The sequence below is a fragment of the Ovis aries genome, chromosome 19 (assembly GCF_016772045.2).
Source record: "Ovis aries strain OAR_USU_Benz2616 breed Rambouillet chromosome 19, ARS-UI_Ramb_v3.0, whole genome shotgun sequence".
Lineage (NCBI taxonomy): Eukaryota > Metazoa > Chordata > Mammalia > Artiodactyla > Bovidae > Ovis > Ovis aries.
This window is the reverse complement of record NC_056072.1, coordinates 43,166,990-43,183,959: the sequence shown is the minus strand read 5'-3', so window position 1 is coordinate 43,183,959 and position 16,970 is coordinate 43,166,990. Positions and strand designations below refer to the sequence as shown.

The following is a 16,970-nucleotide window of genomic DNA, read 5'->3' as shown; positions in this document are numbered from 1 at the left end:
AATGTCACCTTCAAAGCTAGTGTTTGGAATTTGATGGGAAGCTAGTTCTGCAAATTAAAAAAAATTTTATTTAAAAATTTCTCCTAAATTGATTCTTTACTGGAATATGTTAGGATTCCATTTGATAATTTAAGGACTGTCGAGTTTAGATGTTGTAAGACATAAAGTCAGCACAGTATTGTAGAGCCATTATCCAGCCCCCACCCAAAAAAAGACAAAGTTTTGTAAGTTTCACAGTTGTATGAAATTTAGCGGCTGTACAGCTTTTCTTTATTTCTATGACCCTGCAGGGACGTAAGCACTTTTTATACTGTCCTTTACAATTAGACAGTAAAGTGTCTGCCTGCAGTGCGGGAGACCTGGGTCCAAGCCCTGGGTTGGGAAGATCCCCTGGAGAAGGAAATGGCAACCCACTCTAGTACTCTTGTCTGGAAAATTCCATGGACTGAGGAGCCTGGTAGGCTACAGTCCATGGGGTCGCAAAGAGTCGGACACGATTGAGTGAGTTCACTTTTCTAGCCACATATGGCTATTAAAGTTAAATTAATTCAAATTAAATAAAATGTACAATTCTGTTCTTCAGTCACACTAGCCACGTTTCAAGTGCTCATGTGCCATGTGGCCAGCAGCTACCATATTCGGCAGAGCAAACAGAGAACGTTTCTTTGTTCACAGAAAGTGCTATGGAAGGGACTTCCCTGGTGGTCCAGTGATTAAGACAGCGCTTCCTACGTAGGGGGCCCTAGTTCGATCCCTGATCGGGAAATTAAGATCCCACAGGTCGCATGGTGTAGCCAAAAAAAAAAAATAGTCCTATAGGATAGCACTCTTTAGATCTATAAGGCTATGGGAAAGTCACGTGATTATGGAGTTAAATTCCCTTCTTTCTGGCAGGTCATCTGCAGGCCAAGTAATTGAGTGTGCAGAGAATGTTTTATTGTTAAGAATGAAGATGTTCACAAATCTCCTTAGCCTCATTTTGGCTAAATGGCTTGCTGGCTTTTAACAATGCCAGATTCAAAGGATGGGGGAGAAGGGAGAATCAAACGAAATGTCTCTGGGCAATGCATCTGGCTGCCTGTTAGAACCTTCTCTGACCTCTGCCCCAGTCAAGTTAAATCTGAATCTCTGAAGGTGGAGCCTAGGAATTTCAGAAATTTGTTTTTGTTTCTTTTTTTTTTTTTAAGCTCCCTGGGGGTATTATGCAGCCAAGGTTGAAAACCTGGCAAGGTATGTGTATGGAATCTGGAAAGATGGTATGGATGACCCTATTTGCAGCGCAGCAGAGAAGACACTGACAGAAAGAATAGACTTGTGGTCAGGGAGAGGGTTAGATGACTTGAGAGAATAGTATTGAAACATACAGTGCTTCCCTGATGGCTCAGACGGTCAAGAATCCACCTGTAATGCAAGAGACCTGGGTTTGATCCCTGGGTCGGGAAGATCCCCGGGTCAGGAAGATCCCCTGGAGAACAGAACCGCTACCCACTCCAGTGTTCTGGCCTGGAGAATTCCATGGACAGAGGAGCATATACGTTCAGTTCAGTGGCTCAGTCGTGTCCAACTCTTTGCAACCCCATGAATTTCAGCACGCCAGGCCTCCCTGTCCATCACCAACTCCTGGAGTTCACTCAGACTCACGTCCATCGAGTCAGTGATGCCATCCAGCCATCTCATCCTCTGTCATCTCTTCTCCTCCTGCCCCCCAATCCCTCCCAGCATCAGAGTCTTTTCCAATGAGTCAACTCTTCGCATGAGGTGGCCAAAGTACTGGAGTTTCAGCTTTAGCAGTGTTACCATATGTAAAATAGATAACCAGTGGGGATTTGCTGTATGATTCAGGGAACACAAAGCCTATGCTCTGTGACAGCCTGAAGGGGTGGGATGGAGAGGGAGGTGGGAGGAAGGTTTACGAGGGAGGGGACATATGTATATCTGAGGCTGGTTCATGTTGATGTATGGCAGAAACCAACTCAATATTATAAAGTAATTATCCTCCAGTTAAAAATAAAATGCAGAAAAAAAAGAACAGCTTCAAGACTGTGCCCTTAAAAAATTCCTGAGCACTGAAAGAAAATGTTTCAAAGTAGGTTTGGTGAGTGACTAAAAATGTTCCTCACTGATTAACTGCAGTGATAAAGATTGGAGTTGAATGGGTTCACTTCCTGTAGAAGTGGGTCTCCACTGAGGGCAGCTTTACCCCTAGGGAGTATTTGGCACCATCTGGAGACATTTTTGCTTATCAAAACTTGGGGGCCTCTCTCCACGGGTTAGAGGCAGGGGATACTGCTCATTACTCTCACAATGCTTAGGAAGTAGATAGGAAAGCCCCTCACAACAAAGAATTAATCTGGCCCCAAATATCATTTGTGCCATGATTGAGAAACCCTAATTGAGACATAGGGTCCCCTAGGGGCTTCCCAGATGGTGAAGAATTTGCCTGCCAATGTGGGTGTGTGCAAGAGATGCGGGTTGGAAGATCCCCTGGAGCTTTAAAATGGCTCCTCACTCCAATATTCTTGCCTGGAAAATCTCATGGGCAGAGGAGCCTGGTGGGCTACAGTCCCTGGGGTCACAAAGAGTTGGATATGACTGAGCAACTGAGCACACACCATCTAGAAGTAATTTTTGCAAACCAGAGTCTTCCTTAACCATGGAGATAGTCCCCGCTTCAAGAAAGATCACGATATTCTCCTAAACTAGACCTTCGGAAACGCTCTTGCTCATGTTCAGTCCCAGAAGGCTTGTAGCCTTGTAGTTGTTGCCCGCCTTGGATGCGTTTCCAGCTGTTCCAGGGAAACTGCTGATTCAGGAAAACAGTACTGCCTGCAGAAGGTATGAGCAGAGGTGCTTACAGGGCTGCAGGTTGAGATCCTCGTCTTGTAAAACGTTCACCCAGAGTGACAGCAGCCTTGCTCAGGTGGTTTTCCAGAAGCTGTGGCTCTTGGCTGCTGGTGTTGGGTATCTGCCTCGTAATACACTCCGAAGAGGATTCAAGCCTGATATGTGATGAAGTTTGGGAACTGAGCTATGGGCTAGACTCTGGGAATATAAAGATAGTGACAGAGAGCTGCCTACCGCTGAAGCATCTGCGCAGACCTGGGCACAGCAGCCGTGCAGGGTGATGGAGGTGTATTTCTGAACACAAGTTCGTGTGCAGGATACACAGTGCGGACAGACACACCGAAATGGCGGAGTCTGGAGCAGAGTACATGTATTGCAGGGCCAAGCAAAGGGGTCAGGTTACTCCCCCTGGTAGTCTGCCTTTTTAAAAGGCAAATTAGGGCTGAGGGCTGCAGGCTTTGTGGCTTTCTTCTGCTTGGTTGGTGGTGAGGTAAAAGCTGTGCTCCAGGAATCTTGCACTCAGCCTGAAGTTACCATCCTCAGTCTGGGTGGGAGCCTTAGTTCCTACAAAAGAGATCCAAGATAGTGTTCTGTGTGTTCCTTGAGGAGGAACCAGGACCCTGCCCCAAGGCTGAACTTTTCTTTCTCTTACTCCTCTGTTTCTGCAGCCTCTCTCTTCCCTGATTAGCAACTGTTTGAATCTGTCCTGTGGAACTCAGGGAAAGTCAAGGAGGTTGAATGAAACCTATTTCCTATAGATAAGGAGGGAGCACAGAAAGGCTTTTGTGCCCAGGAGGGCCCCATAGGGTCCTGCTTGGTTTCAGTGGCACGGCTGTCTAGCTCCTCCCAGGAGAGCAGGCCAGTGCTTCCCAGCTGTGCAGCGAGTACTCAACACCCTCCAGTCCCTGCTTTGAGCAGTCTCCATGCATCATTTGATTTTGTCCCCACACTGAGGCTCCAAGAGGTTCTGTGACTTGCCAAGGTCCCAAAGCTGGTAGTGACAGAGCAGAGATGTGAACGTAGGTTATGGAACTGCACAGCTGACCCTCAGAGAAGCATTTACAGGTGGGGTGGTCCCAGGTGGCTCAGTGGTAAAGAATCCACCTTCCAAGTAGGAAATAGGAGTTCGATCCCTGGGTTGGGAAGATGCCCTGCAGGAGGAAATGGCAGCTCATTCCAGTATTCTTGCCTGAGAAACCCCATGGACAGAGGAGCCTGGTGAGCTGCAGTCCATGGGGTCACAAAAGAGTCAGACACGACTGAGCAACTGAACAACACCACAGTGTTTTCCTAGCCAAGACTTGAAGGATATAACCTCAAGTCGCCCAAGCAGGGGTGTGCTGGGGATAGGGGAGCCACTGTGTGGAAGCCCTGGGGGTGTGAAGGAGCATGCCATGTCAGGATTGTAGATCTTTCAGGAAAATAGGGGGCAGGATACAAGAGGACGACATGTGAAGGATGGGCAGGCTCCAACTTGTCCATGGCCTTCCATGTCACGCTGTGGGCCACTGTGAGCCACCAGTGGAGTGGGGCAGAGGACGAGAAGAGCTGTGTGCCATTGGGCAGCTTGCTTAAGCTCTCTGGGTCTCAGCTGCCCCTCTGAACTGGAGTCTCTAAAGCTACTCTGATGAGGAATGCTTGTTTTGTTTGTGACCATAATGAAGAGAGTGAAGGAATGGCCCGCAGTGGTGCTGGTGGGGCAGCGCTGTGATTCATGGCTTGCCCGTTTATCATTTGGTATTATACTAAGTGCCCACCGAGGGACGGCCTGGTGATGCTAAAGTGCCATGGCACGTGCAGAGATGTAGTAAGACTTGTCTTCAAGGAGCTTGCAGCCTAGTGCAGGGTGCAGCCAGTGTTTTCGTATTACAGTAAAAGACATAGATCACAAATACCTGTTGGCATGGAGAAGGAAGTCAAGTTTACCGACGGCTGGGGGACTGAGGGAAGGTTAGCTGAAGCAGACCACGCCGAGTTCTGCCAGAATGATTTGTCAGGAGAAATGGGGGTAGATAGAGTGTATAGTGCAAATCAACAGAAAATGGGGAAGTGGAGAAAAATACAAAGCTAGTTCAGGTGCCCCCACCAGAGGGTCAGATTATCAGCCTATCTGGTAACGAATTCCCCGGAGTTTCCAGGTTTTAGGGGGAATGTGGCGGTTATAACAGGAATATATCCACTGATGGACTTGCCACTTACACACTTGGGTCCCACCCCATCATGCCTCCTCTCTTTTTAACCCTGGCATCCAGCCAGGCTCCTGGAGCATCCATGTCTTGGTTATCTGTCCCTTCCGAGATATAAGGACATTTTACAAATATGAGACCTTAGAACATGAAATTATAACTCTTGACAGAGACAGAATTTCATGAAATCACAGCAGGGGATGTTGGGGGGCTGCTTGACTGACGTGTGGAGATTGTCATGGGTGGGAGTCTGGTAATGTGAGACCTGTTAACTGATGAAGATAAGGGAGGGGGACTTGAAGCTCAAAGGATTGGGAAGCCTTTGGGAAAGCTGTCAGTAAAATATTTTTGCAAAAATGTCCCCTGAATGATAGCACTGTGACAACAAGATGTTAAGTGGAAGGACTTAGCGTACTCTTAGGGCAGTCCGCGTGAGATTCATTCTTTATTCTAAGAATTAGCATAGGTGGCAGTTATTTTGTTCCATATTTGCTTTTGATCTTAGAACTGACAGCTTTTGATTTTTACTTATTTGGATAGAGTTCTAAACAAAACTGTGTTTTATTCTTACGTATGAAGTTTTTTTCTGATGCTGATTTTCCCGAGTTACAGAGATCTCTGGGGAAGAGCTTCTGGTTAAGGAAGGTAGGGACCAGCTCACAAAGGGCTCTGAATGCTGGACCTCGTGCTGAAAGCCAGAAATCTTATCCTGATCAGAGTGCTGGCTGTTTATAAGAGAGCTCCTTTTTGTCTCACACCAGCTTTGTCCCTGCAGTTAGAAAATACTGTAGACCAACTTTCCTCCTTTAGAAATGTCAGAACCCTCTGTAATCTCCTTGCTTTTCCTTTCTTTAAGCAATAGTCTTTTCAGCTTGCTTTTTGTTTGGAGGATGGTTGTTTTACAGTGTTGTGTTGCTTTCTGACATACAACAACCCAAATCAGTCATAACTGTATATGCCCTCCCTCTAAAGCGTCCCTCCCATTCCCACCCTGCTTTTCCTTTTGACTTCAGAGCACAGCTTCAAGAAATGGGAGAGTGTTTGGGGGCTCTGAGGTTCTATTTCAGGCCTCTGCCACTGCATACCCATGTAGAGGGCCATTTTAATTTCTTTTAGTCATGTGAAAGATAGTCACTTCTGTGATGCTCTTTCTAGCACTTTACCTCTGAGAACTGACCTCAGCCAATGACAGTGCATACACTGGCACTAATTCGCAGAGAAGTGTTCGAATGAAAGCTTGTTCCAGGCTCCCCCAGAGCCTGAAGACTTGGGTCCTTAGAGGTAAAGGATCAAGCGGCTTTTGGCTTCTCTTTTATCCAGTGGAAGACTGGCTTGTATCCCTGTAGGGTTGCCTGGCGTAGAGCATGGTTTCAGGCAGGCGTTTATTTCAGGCTGTCGCCGCAGCTGCATCTTTGACCCCAGAGGCTAATGCTTTGAAGGTGCTGGGCTAGCTCAGGGCACATGGCGCATGCTTCATCGCCTTGTCTCTTTGCCAGTACGATGTTTTAGAAGATATACCGCAGGGTATATAAACTACCTGCCTTCCAGCTGAGCCCCTGATTGATCTGCCAGCCTCCTCTGGCTGTGTCCCTTCTCCCGAGGATTGAGTAGCAGGATTTTCCACTTCTCTGATCCTCTGTCCACAGGCCCTGCCTGGCTCGGCCAAGTTTCCTTGGCCACAGTGCTGCCCTAGGTGGCAGAAGCAGGGGAGAGGGCCACGGGCTTGGATGGTTCTTAAAGCAAAAGCCCCCATGGGGAATCAGGTGCTAGTGATTTGGTATAAAGCAAGACAGAGTGAATCCTCTTATCAATACCTTTCCCAGAACTATAAAGGAGATAGAATTTCTATAACTGTTGAGCATGTGAAATGTAGCTAGTGCAGCTGAAGAACTGATTTTTACATTTTACTCAGTTTTGATCAGTTTAAATTTAAACAGCCACCATGGCTACTGTATAGTGAAAAGTGAAGTCGCTCAGTCGTGTCCGACTCTACAACCCCATGGACTGTAGCCTACCAGGCTCCTCCGTCCATGGGATTTTCCAGGCAAGAATACTGGAGTGGGTTGCCGTCTCCTTCTCCAGGGGATCTTCCCAACCCAGGGATTGAACCTGGGTCTCCTGTATTGTAGGCAGACGCTTTACCATCTGAGCCACCAGGGAAGTATGGCTACTGTATAAGATAGACCATTGCGTTTGAGGAGTTTATATTTTATATATATATATTTTAAGTTGTTTATTCTTGGCTGCGCCGGGTCTTTGTCGCTGTGTGGCTCTTCTCTAGTTGCAGTGAGCGCTGCTCTTTAGTTGGGGTGTGCGGTCTTACTACTGCACTACTGCAGTCCACAACTTGGTGGCTTCTCTTGTTGCACACAGGCTCTGGGGGTGCAGGCTGCAGTAGTTGCTGCACGTGGAGTGAGTAGCTGTGGCTCCCGGGTTCTGGAGCACAGACTCAATAGCTGTGGTGCACAGGCTTAGTTGATCCAGGGGCTGCAGGGATCTTCCCAGACCAGGGATCAAACCTGAGATCCCTGCAGGGATCTCCTGCATTGGCAGCGGGATTCTTTACCACAGAGCCACCATGGAAGCCCTATGTTGTATTTTTTAATTAAAGAGGGAAAACCGTTTATGCACCCATGGTGGCAACTCAAGAGTTATGGTTCATGTCAGTGAACAGTCTCCCTCATCTCTGCTCCTAGCCTCTCAGCTTCCCTTCCCAGCCCCACTCGTATGGTTCTCAGCTGCTTCTGCATCCATTCAGAAACATCTTACACATACATAAGCAATAACACACATATTTTTCTCTCTTTCTCACAAGGCAAGAGATGTTATTCTACCCATTCTCTTCTGTTCCTTGCTTTTTAAAGTTAACAATGTACGTTGGAGGTCATTACCCATAGAGACAAATAGAACTGACAGCTTCCCTGGTGGCTTAGGCAGTAAAGTGTCTGCCTGCAATGCTGGAGACCTGGATTCGATCCCTGGGTTGGGAAGATCCCCTGGAAAAGGAAATGGCAACCCACTCCAGTACTCTCACCTGGAAAATCCCAAGGGTGGAGGAGCCCAGTCAAAGAGGTCGCAAAGAGTCAGACGCGACTGAGCGACTTCACTTCACTTCACTTCATTATTTTAATGGCTTATATATATAATTATGTTTTGGAAGTGCTCAGCCTGTTTATTTCACTTTCTGCCCAACCTATAATATGTCATGGCTTATATTAATTTTATTTGCACTTAATGGCTATATACTATAACTTGTTTATAAAGTTGTAGCATCATTTACTTAACATGTCCCTTATGAGTAGGCATGCAAGTTCCAGGTTTTTTGACATGATAAGTAATACTATAACAAATAACCCTGCACAAACTTATTCTCACATATGTTCAGGTATGAGTATAAATAAATTCCTGGAAAATAGAGATGATTTGATCAAAGGTGTGTGTATTTTACGTTGCTGCAGGTTTTGCCAAAGTGCCATCTGTAGATTTTGTTAAGTCACTCAGTCGTGTCCGACTCTTTGTGACCCCTTGGACTGTAGCCCGCCAGGCTTCTCTGTCCGTGGACTTCTCCAGGCAAGAATACTGGAGTGGGTTGCCATTTCCTTCTCCAGGGGATCTTCCCAACCCAGGGATCGAACCTGTGTCTCCTGCATTGCAGGCAGATGCTTTATCCTCTGAGCCGCCAGGGAAGACTTTGTTGATGGGAATGTAAATTTATATGTTGCTGAGGGCAATCCCACAGCCCCAGCTACACTGTTTGTTGTTACACTTTTTGTTGTTCACCAATATGGTAAACAGATATCACCATCACCTTGGAGGTTTAATTTGTGTTTCTCTTGTAAATAAAATTAAGATTGAGCATCTTTTTAGCTAAGGGTCATTTGTATTTCCTTCCTGTTCAACTATCTTTTCAAATCTTTTGCCCATTTTATTGGATTTTGTTCTTTTCATTGATTTGTAGGAACCCTTTATTAGTCTGTTGCCTGATATGTATCATTTTAATCTTGTTCATGCTATCCCTTTCCATGTGTCATTTAAAAAGATTTTTATGCAGTCAGCTTATTAATATTTATGTTATGGCCCCTAGGTTTTATATCTTACTGAGGAAGATTTTCCCAGAGTTCTCATGGTTTCTTTTAGAACTTTCATACTTTTTTTTCCCCTAATGTTTAACTCTTTGATCCCTTTGGAATAATTCAGGGGTTTTGTGGATTTACTTTCCATTACCCATCTGCCTGTCTCCTCATTTTTCTTCTGTGATGTCTTGGCCAGCATCTCTGCACTGTCCAGCCCTGCTTTTGAGCTTTGAAGTCCCCCCTTGTTAGCCACTCTAGTAGAAATATTATATTCATTTGCCCATTGGTTGCCAGCTTCTCTTTTCTATCTGAGTAGAGCTTTTAGGTAACCCTAACCCCAGACAGTTTTCCAACAAAGGTCTGTCTAGTCAAAGCTATGGTTTTTCCAGTAGTCATGTATGGATATGAGAGTTGGGCTATAAAGAAAGCTGAGTGCCACAGAATTGATGCTTTTGAACTGTGTATGTTGGAGAAGACTTGAGAGTTCCTTGGGTGGCAAGGAGATCCAACCAGTCCATTCTAAAGGAAATCAGTCCTGAATATTCATTGGAAGGACTGATGCTGAAGCTGAAACTTCAATAGTCTGGCCACCTGATGTAAAGAACTGACTCAGTTGAGAAGACCCTGATGCTGGGAAAGATTGAAGGCAGGAGGAGAAGGAGATGACAGAGGATGAGATAGTTGAATGGCATCACCAACTCGATGGACATGAGGTTGAGCAAGCTCCGGGAGTTGGTGATGGACAGGGAATCCTAGCGTGCTGCAGTCCATGGGGTTGTGAAGAGCCGAACATGACTGAGCAATTGAACTGAACTGAACCCCAGACAGAGAGGGGAGTTTTAATCTTTATTTGAAGGTCTTAGTTAAGTTTGAAGCCTCCAGAAGCCCTTCCCACCCAAGCATGCCTGTTTCCCTTATTGCCTCTCTCATTTGTGCAGCGTAGTATCACCAGTTCAGTCTCATACTTCGTTCCCATCACAAAATACTTCTTCAGCTTTCCTGCCCTCCTGGTTAGGCTTTTTATCTCACATGCCCTGCCTGCCCTTTGTGCAGGTTGCTTAACTGGGGGAAGTGACCCGAACCAGAGGCAACTTTAAAACCATAGGATATTTGCACTTTGCCTTTGCAAAGGAGGAAAGGCTCCGCCTCAGGTGAGGCTGGCATTATTGCTGACTGTTAGCACTTAATTCATATTCTCTGATATGATTTAATGCTTTGTCATTTTCTTACTTGTGATTCCAGAGTCTCCTTTTCAGCTTCTGCCAGAGCCAGTAGCAGTTGGGAAAGAAGGCTGTGCTCTTTGAAGAGTGAGTATGGATTTTTCACATCATAGATTGCAAACAAAACAAAACAAAACAAAACAGCCCTTCATGTGATGGGAGCTACTCTGTAAGCTCCCTGGCAAACTTCTGCAGGCCAGCCTGTTAGCAGGTGGGGTGTTCGCTGGTTGAGCAGGTCTGGTAGGAGTGGACTGGAACCAATAACCTGGCATACTTCTGCAGGCCAGCCTGTTAGCAGGTAGGGTGTTCGCTGGTTGAGCAGGTTTGGTGGGAGTGGACTGGAACCAAAAATTTTTTGTTTTGTTTTTCTTTTTCTGGCTGAGCTGGGTCTTCATTTCTGTGCACAGGCTTAGTTGCTCCACAGCATGTGAAATCCTCCCAGACCGGGGATCGCATCTGTGTCCTCCGCATCGGCAGACAGATTCTTACCAACGGTACCCACAAGGAAGTTCCACCCTGAATAGTTTTAAAGCTCAAGATACGTATCCAGCCCTCACCCCCCACTCCTCTCTCAGATACTGTGCTGGGAGCAGGGCTCTGAATCTGAAGGGAGTCAGAAGACCTGGGCCTCTGGGCAGCAGGATGCTTCCCTGGGGAGTGTAACACTTGAATCAGTCCTGAAGGCAGAGAGGAGTTCATGGGGGGGCGGGACAGGAGAGCACTTGCCCCACACGAAGTGGGCAGCATGAGAAAGACGAGGCCTGAGGCTCTGTAGGTGCAAACAGAGGTGTGAGGCCAGAAAGTTGAGTTGGGATCAAAAGGGTGGTCAGCATTTACACTAGAAAAGAGGCCCCAGTCCCTGGTGTGGACTACGAAGATTCTTCTGGCAGCTGGTAACAACTGAATGGGGTATGACAGAACAGCCTTCACAGAAACGGGAGCAAGGAGAGATGAGGACCCAGGCCTGGTGGGGTAGTTGAGGGAACTGGGATCTGACTCATGAATTCTCATATCTGTTGGGAATGTTTCCTCCCTTGAGACATTCCTAGTAAATGTTAAGACAAAGGAATTGGTTGTAAGGGGCTTTCAGGGCTGTAACGCCTATAAAACTGTGCTGTCCAACACGTTAGCTGTTATTCATATGTGACTCTCAAGGATTTAAGGATGTGATAGACGTGACTGAAGGACTGAATTTTGAATTTTATTTACTTAATTTGAATGTAGATAGCCACATATAAACAGTGCATCTTGTCTAGACTCAGATGAGTTGGCTTCAGTGCTGTCACCTCCTGGCCATCGCGTGACAGGAGTGATGAGAAAGGAGGAAGAGTGAAAGATACATCAGTCTGGGAGGCCAGACTGGTGGGGACACTGTCGGCAGAAATCAGCAAGTCAGGAGAAGGCGAAGAGATGCCCCTGAGACACTGTAGGACTTTTGCATCGTGGAGATAGTCAAGCAGGCTTTTGGAAAAGTCTGGAAGGAGGTTCTGGCAAGAAATGTTGACTTTTTGCATTTCCTGGTAGTAGTCGAGGGTGAGATATGGTGAGTTCTTCAATGAAGACAGTGAAGAGTGTATCGTGGGAGTATTCAGCACGGAGAGTAAGGAGAGCATCATGGGAATATCCAGGGGAGAGAGGGAGCAGAGAGTTTTAGGAACCAGGCTAGGCGTGCTCATAGCCACGGCTTGTTTACATATCAGGGCTGTCGGGGCTGCAGAGCACAGAGGAAGAGTGGGCTTAGCCAGAGTGAAGGGGAGACGAGGCCAGGAGGAGAAAGGTGAGCATCTCACGGCAGTAATCCTAGCGTCAGTGATGGGCTGGACAAGCTTAACTGCTTCCTTGGAATGTTCCGTGTGGTTTTCCTCCTTAGTGGAGAAGATAGATATGACAAGGAGTGTGAACTGCTTGTGTCTCTAATTATTTTCTCTCTTCAGTCCTGGGACTTCCACACAAGAGAGTCTTAGTGCCCTGGTGTGTTTTTTTTTTAGCTATTGATCATTACTGATAGTTTTGAGAAACTGGTTTATCTTTACAAGAGTCTAGTTTCAGAAATTAGTGTTGGGTAGATGTAATAATGTTTAATAGCTGGGATTTTATACTCAGATTTCAAGAGTATATTCTTTGGAAAGAATTTTCATATTATAGAATTAAAAAAAATTATACGCAGCACTGGTTAGTTTTTAAAAGACACCAGCAAGAATAAAGTGATAACTTGTTAACTTGTAAAGTCAGTGTGTTACTTGCTCTCAAAATACTTCTGGAGAAGCACAAAGAATGTTGAAGGGGACAGTGAACTCTGTACCTTTTGTGTAACTGATGCGCAATAAATACCTGCTTAGTAAGTGCTGAGAGAAGGCAGAGAACCGGACACACCTACAGGACTGGACTGAAGTGCAGCCCATGCCGCGCACCAGTCAGGTGACCTTGGGGGCACTTGTTAACTTCTTTAGTCTTTATTCCTCCATGTGAAGGTGGAGAAGGGCTTCCTGCTCCCAGCACTGTGGGGGTAACGTGAGAGGCTGTCTAGGAACCATCTGCACAGAGCCTGGCGTGCGATGGTCACTCAGTACTGGAGGCCGTTGCTTCTCTGTCTTTGGCTGCGGTGGGCGTGGCCATGGTCATTATTTTTGCTATTTTGTGGTTGTTCAATCGCTCAGTCATGTTCCAACTCTTTGCGACCCCATGGACTGCAGCACACCAGGCTTCCCTGTCCATCACCAACTCCTGGAACTTGCTCAAACTCACGTCCTTTGAGTTGGTGATGCCATCCAACCATGTCATCCTCTTTCAGGGGACTTCTCTTCCTGCCTTCAAGCTTTCCCAGCATCAGGGTCTTTTCCAGTGAGTCAGTACTTCGCATCTGGTGGCTAAAGTATTTTTGCTATAGTTTTTACAAAATAATCCTCTTTTTGAAGAGACCAGGACGTTAGTTTGTCAAGTCTGATGGACTATGAGTAAATGTCTAGGAAAAGGCAAGATTCTGTGAAACTGTTTTATATTCTGTTTGGAATTTTGCTTTATATCTTAAGATTTAACGTGTCAGAACTCAGAAGGACGGGTTTTAAAGGTCAGTGAGTATGTTAAAAGACAACTGTGACGCATTACACCTAACCTCTCACCCCAGACTAAACTTGGGAACTTGAGTCTTATCTGAGTCTGATTAATCTTTGTCCCTGCATTCAGAGATAAAGGCCCCAAATGCACAGCTTAGATGATACCAGGGGAAGGCCATGTGGCAAGCCCAGGTCTCTGGCTGAGAGTGTGTTACCCTCCCTCTTGCCATAAAGGTGGGCTCTCCTTCCTGATGTCCCTCATTTCAGACTGTGCTGCAGAGCTGCTAGAGTCACTGTCTTTAAGTGTTGGGAGCCTCACCTGATACACCAGATATGTAAAATGGGTGCATTTTTCTTTTTCAGTCTATTTAAGCATTATCAAACACTCAGACATTACCAAGCACCAAGTATTAATATTTCCCAGATACTGTTTTAGGTTCCAGGGAAAATGTAACAGGGATCAAGATTCTTCTGCTAGGCAAGCCAGATCCTAGTCTTCAGTTATCTGGCATAATTTCAGAAGTGTTTTAAGTTACCAGAGTAGGAAAAGACAGAAAAAGTGTTTTGGGTGAATGTTCTCATTATTAGATGAGGAAACCAAGGTCTCACAGTCAGTGTGTGGAAGGGCCAGCCTGAGCGCCCCACCCCCAACCTGTCCATCACTCACATCTACCCTGGCAGCCATTCATCTGTCACCACCAAGATGTTCACCAGATCCATGTATCACCTAGTTGGCATTTTTCTTTAAATTAGTTCCTCCTTTTAAATTAATTTGCATCACTACCATAAATTGAAAATATTCATAAAAATCAACACAAAAAAACAGTGTTATTAAATAGCTAGGTACTGTTCCCTGCAGGAGGCTCAGGGGTTAGATAGCTATTTAATAACCACCCTGAGTTTCTTTTTGACCTAAGCAAGGTGGGAAAAGAACTGAAAACAAAGATGACTTTCTCAGGTTGAATGGGAGTGTCGCCTGGTGTCAGATAGCCTGAGCACTCTGCTGCCTGAAGTCATCTTGTGAGCGTCTGCTGCGTGGGCCCTGTGCTTAGCGACACCCCATGTTCTACCCATTAGTTGATGTTCCGTCATTGGTGATTCCAGGCTCATAAGGCTTCAGTTTTTCTGTGCGCAGCTTCCCCTTTGGGCACATAGAACTTCCTGTGAACAAACCCCAGCAGGGTAGGCAGCTGCCTTTTTTGTTGATGTTTAATTTTTTTTCTAGGCAGCTGCCTTTTTAAAGACAAGTCCTTCGTCAGATGAAAGATGTCATAGAGGTAGGAATAATAGCCAGACCTGTATAGACACCTCAGAAAACATTAGTGTCTTCACTCAGGGCCTGGCTGTATTTGACCTCATCAGGGAAAGTGTGCAGGATTCTCTGTAATAAGTCCAAGACTTGTTAAATTGATGCTGCTCTGCAAAATCTCCTTAGCAAAGACTTTATTCTACCATTGAATGCAGAATGGAGCCAGATTGAACCTTCCCCCAAACTGACTGTGACATCTGTAGCAGGCACTGATGAATGCCGTGAGGTTTGTTTTTTGTTTTTTTTTTTAATGAGGTTTCTTTTTGATGATCATGCCTTCAGGTTGGGGCTCCCATCTCCAGTGTCAGAGTTGGTGACATAATATGGCTTTGGGCATAAAATGTTCTAATTCCTAGTCTAAAAGAGCATCATGTAATTAACTTCCTGCCGCTCAGGAATCAGAATTCATGGTGACTCTCAGCACTCTTATGTGATGAAGAAAAGTCCTCTTGAATCTGACAGCCCCCATCTTCATCAACTGTTTTGTGACCCACAGTCTTCAAGCAGATCTGTAAAATTCCCTTCACTCTGCCATAAATTTGCTTACCCCTTGACAGTGAGGCCTTTTTAACATCATAAGTTGTACCCAGCATTAAATAGGTGACTCCTCTTGGGTGTTTTGTAATTATTGAAAGAGAAAATAGTCAACATCATTGGGGATGGCTGTCCCTAAAACAAACAGGATTGAACCCACTTTGTAACTTTGACTGTTATTAATTCATTTGTACCTTATTTGAGTCCTGTGCTATTCTAGGCACTGAGAACACCCATGTAGCATTATTCCTATCCTCAAGGAGCTCTGGTTCTAGGAAGAGAACGAGGCCAGTGAGTGCTATAAGTGGGCTTGAAAAAAGCTGTTTACAGTGACTGAGAAACTGAGGGGAGAGTTGAACCAGAAACACAGACAGTGCTGGTGCCACTGAGAAGGCAGCAGCTTTCATTGCTGTAGACTCAGGGCTGTCCCCAGATAGAGTGTGTGTGGAACTGGAAGGACCATCTGCAGATGCCTCTGCCTCCCACTCTGGACTAAGGAGCTTGTTTCACCAAGCCTCTCACAAGAGACCAAACATCTGAATGGAGACATCACATCTTCATGAAGAAATCTGGAGCGATGAATGTGGTTATTTAACAGCAAAGATGTTACAAAATCTGAGGAAAGGCCGCACACACACACAACAAAAAATGGTCAGAGTGTGGAGTTAGGAGCAAAGAGAGTGGGTCCAAGTCAGTAATCTGTTACTCAGCCTCTCTGTGCCTTTGTTGCCTCAGCCTATTCAGTTCAGTTCAGGTCAGTCACTCAGTCGTGTCCGACTCTGTGACCCCATGAATTGCAGCACGCCAGGCCTCCCTGTCCATCACCAACTCCTGGAGTTTGCCCACACTCATGTCCGTCAAGTCGGTGATGCCATCCAGCCATCTCATCCTCTGTCGTCCCCTTCTCCTGCTGCCCCCAGTCCCTCCCAGCATCAGAGTCTTTTCCAATGAGTCAGCTCTTCACATGAGGTGGCCAAAGTTTTGGAGTTTCAGCCTCAACATCAGTCCTTCCAATGAACACCCAGGACCGATTTCCCTTAGGATGGACTGGTTGGATCTCCTTGCAGTCCAAGGGACTCTCAAGAGTCTTCTCCAACACCACAGTTCAAAAGCATCAATTCTTCAGTGCTCAGCTTTCTTCACAGTCCAACTCTCACATCCATACATGACCACTGGAAAAACCATAACCTTGACTAGACAGGCCTTGGTTGGCAAAGTAATGTCTCTGCTTTTGAATATGCTATCTAGGTTGGTCATAACTTTCCTTCCTTCCAAGGAGTAGATGCTTCCAAGGAGCATCTTTTAATTTCATGGCTGCAATCACCATCTGCAGTGATTTTTAATAGTGGATAAAGCTCTCACCATGCCTGTTTGATATACTGTGTCAAGGGTTAGCAAATTACAACCTGAGGCCTGTTTTTTACAATAAAATCTTACTGGGATATGGTCATACCCATTCATTTCATGTTGTACGGCTGCTGTCTCACTGCAAAGGCAGCTTGAGTAATTATGACAGAGACCTATGACCCGCAACGCTGAACTGTGTATCATCTGCCTTTTACAGAAGAAGTTGGCTGACCCCCACACTCAGTGGTCTTGAGGTCATACTGTGCCATCATGAAATTGTTATACAATTGAAGTACACATCAGTTGATAGAGATGTATGGGGCAGAGCTCTCTGTTTCACAGGAGATATAAAGGAGACCATGATTTGCTAGATGTGTGCTTTTTCTTGAAGAAGAGTCCTTTTT

General features: G+C 45.8%; 1 protein-coding gene across 12 annotated transcripts in view; it reads left to right on the top strand.

Moving 5' to 3' along the window:
• ABHD6 (abhydrolase domain containing 6, acylglycerol lipase) overlaps positions 1–16,970 on the top strand; it is a 101,957-nt gene that overhangs the window by 57,350 nt on the left and 27,637 nt on the right. For 8 of the 12 annotated variants that reach the window (XM_060402342.1, XM_012099816.5, XM_060402336.1 and 5 more), the window contains one exon: positions 10,346–10,410. The exons of the other annotated variants lie outside the window; for them this stretch is intronic. The gene's annotated coding sequence lies outside the window, so the exon portion shown is untranslated. The remainder of the gene's footprint in view (positions 1–10,345; positions 10,411–16,970) is intronic. 12 annotated transcript variants of the gene reach the window in all.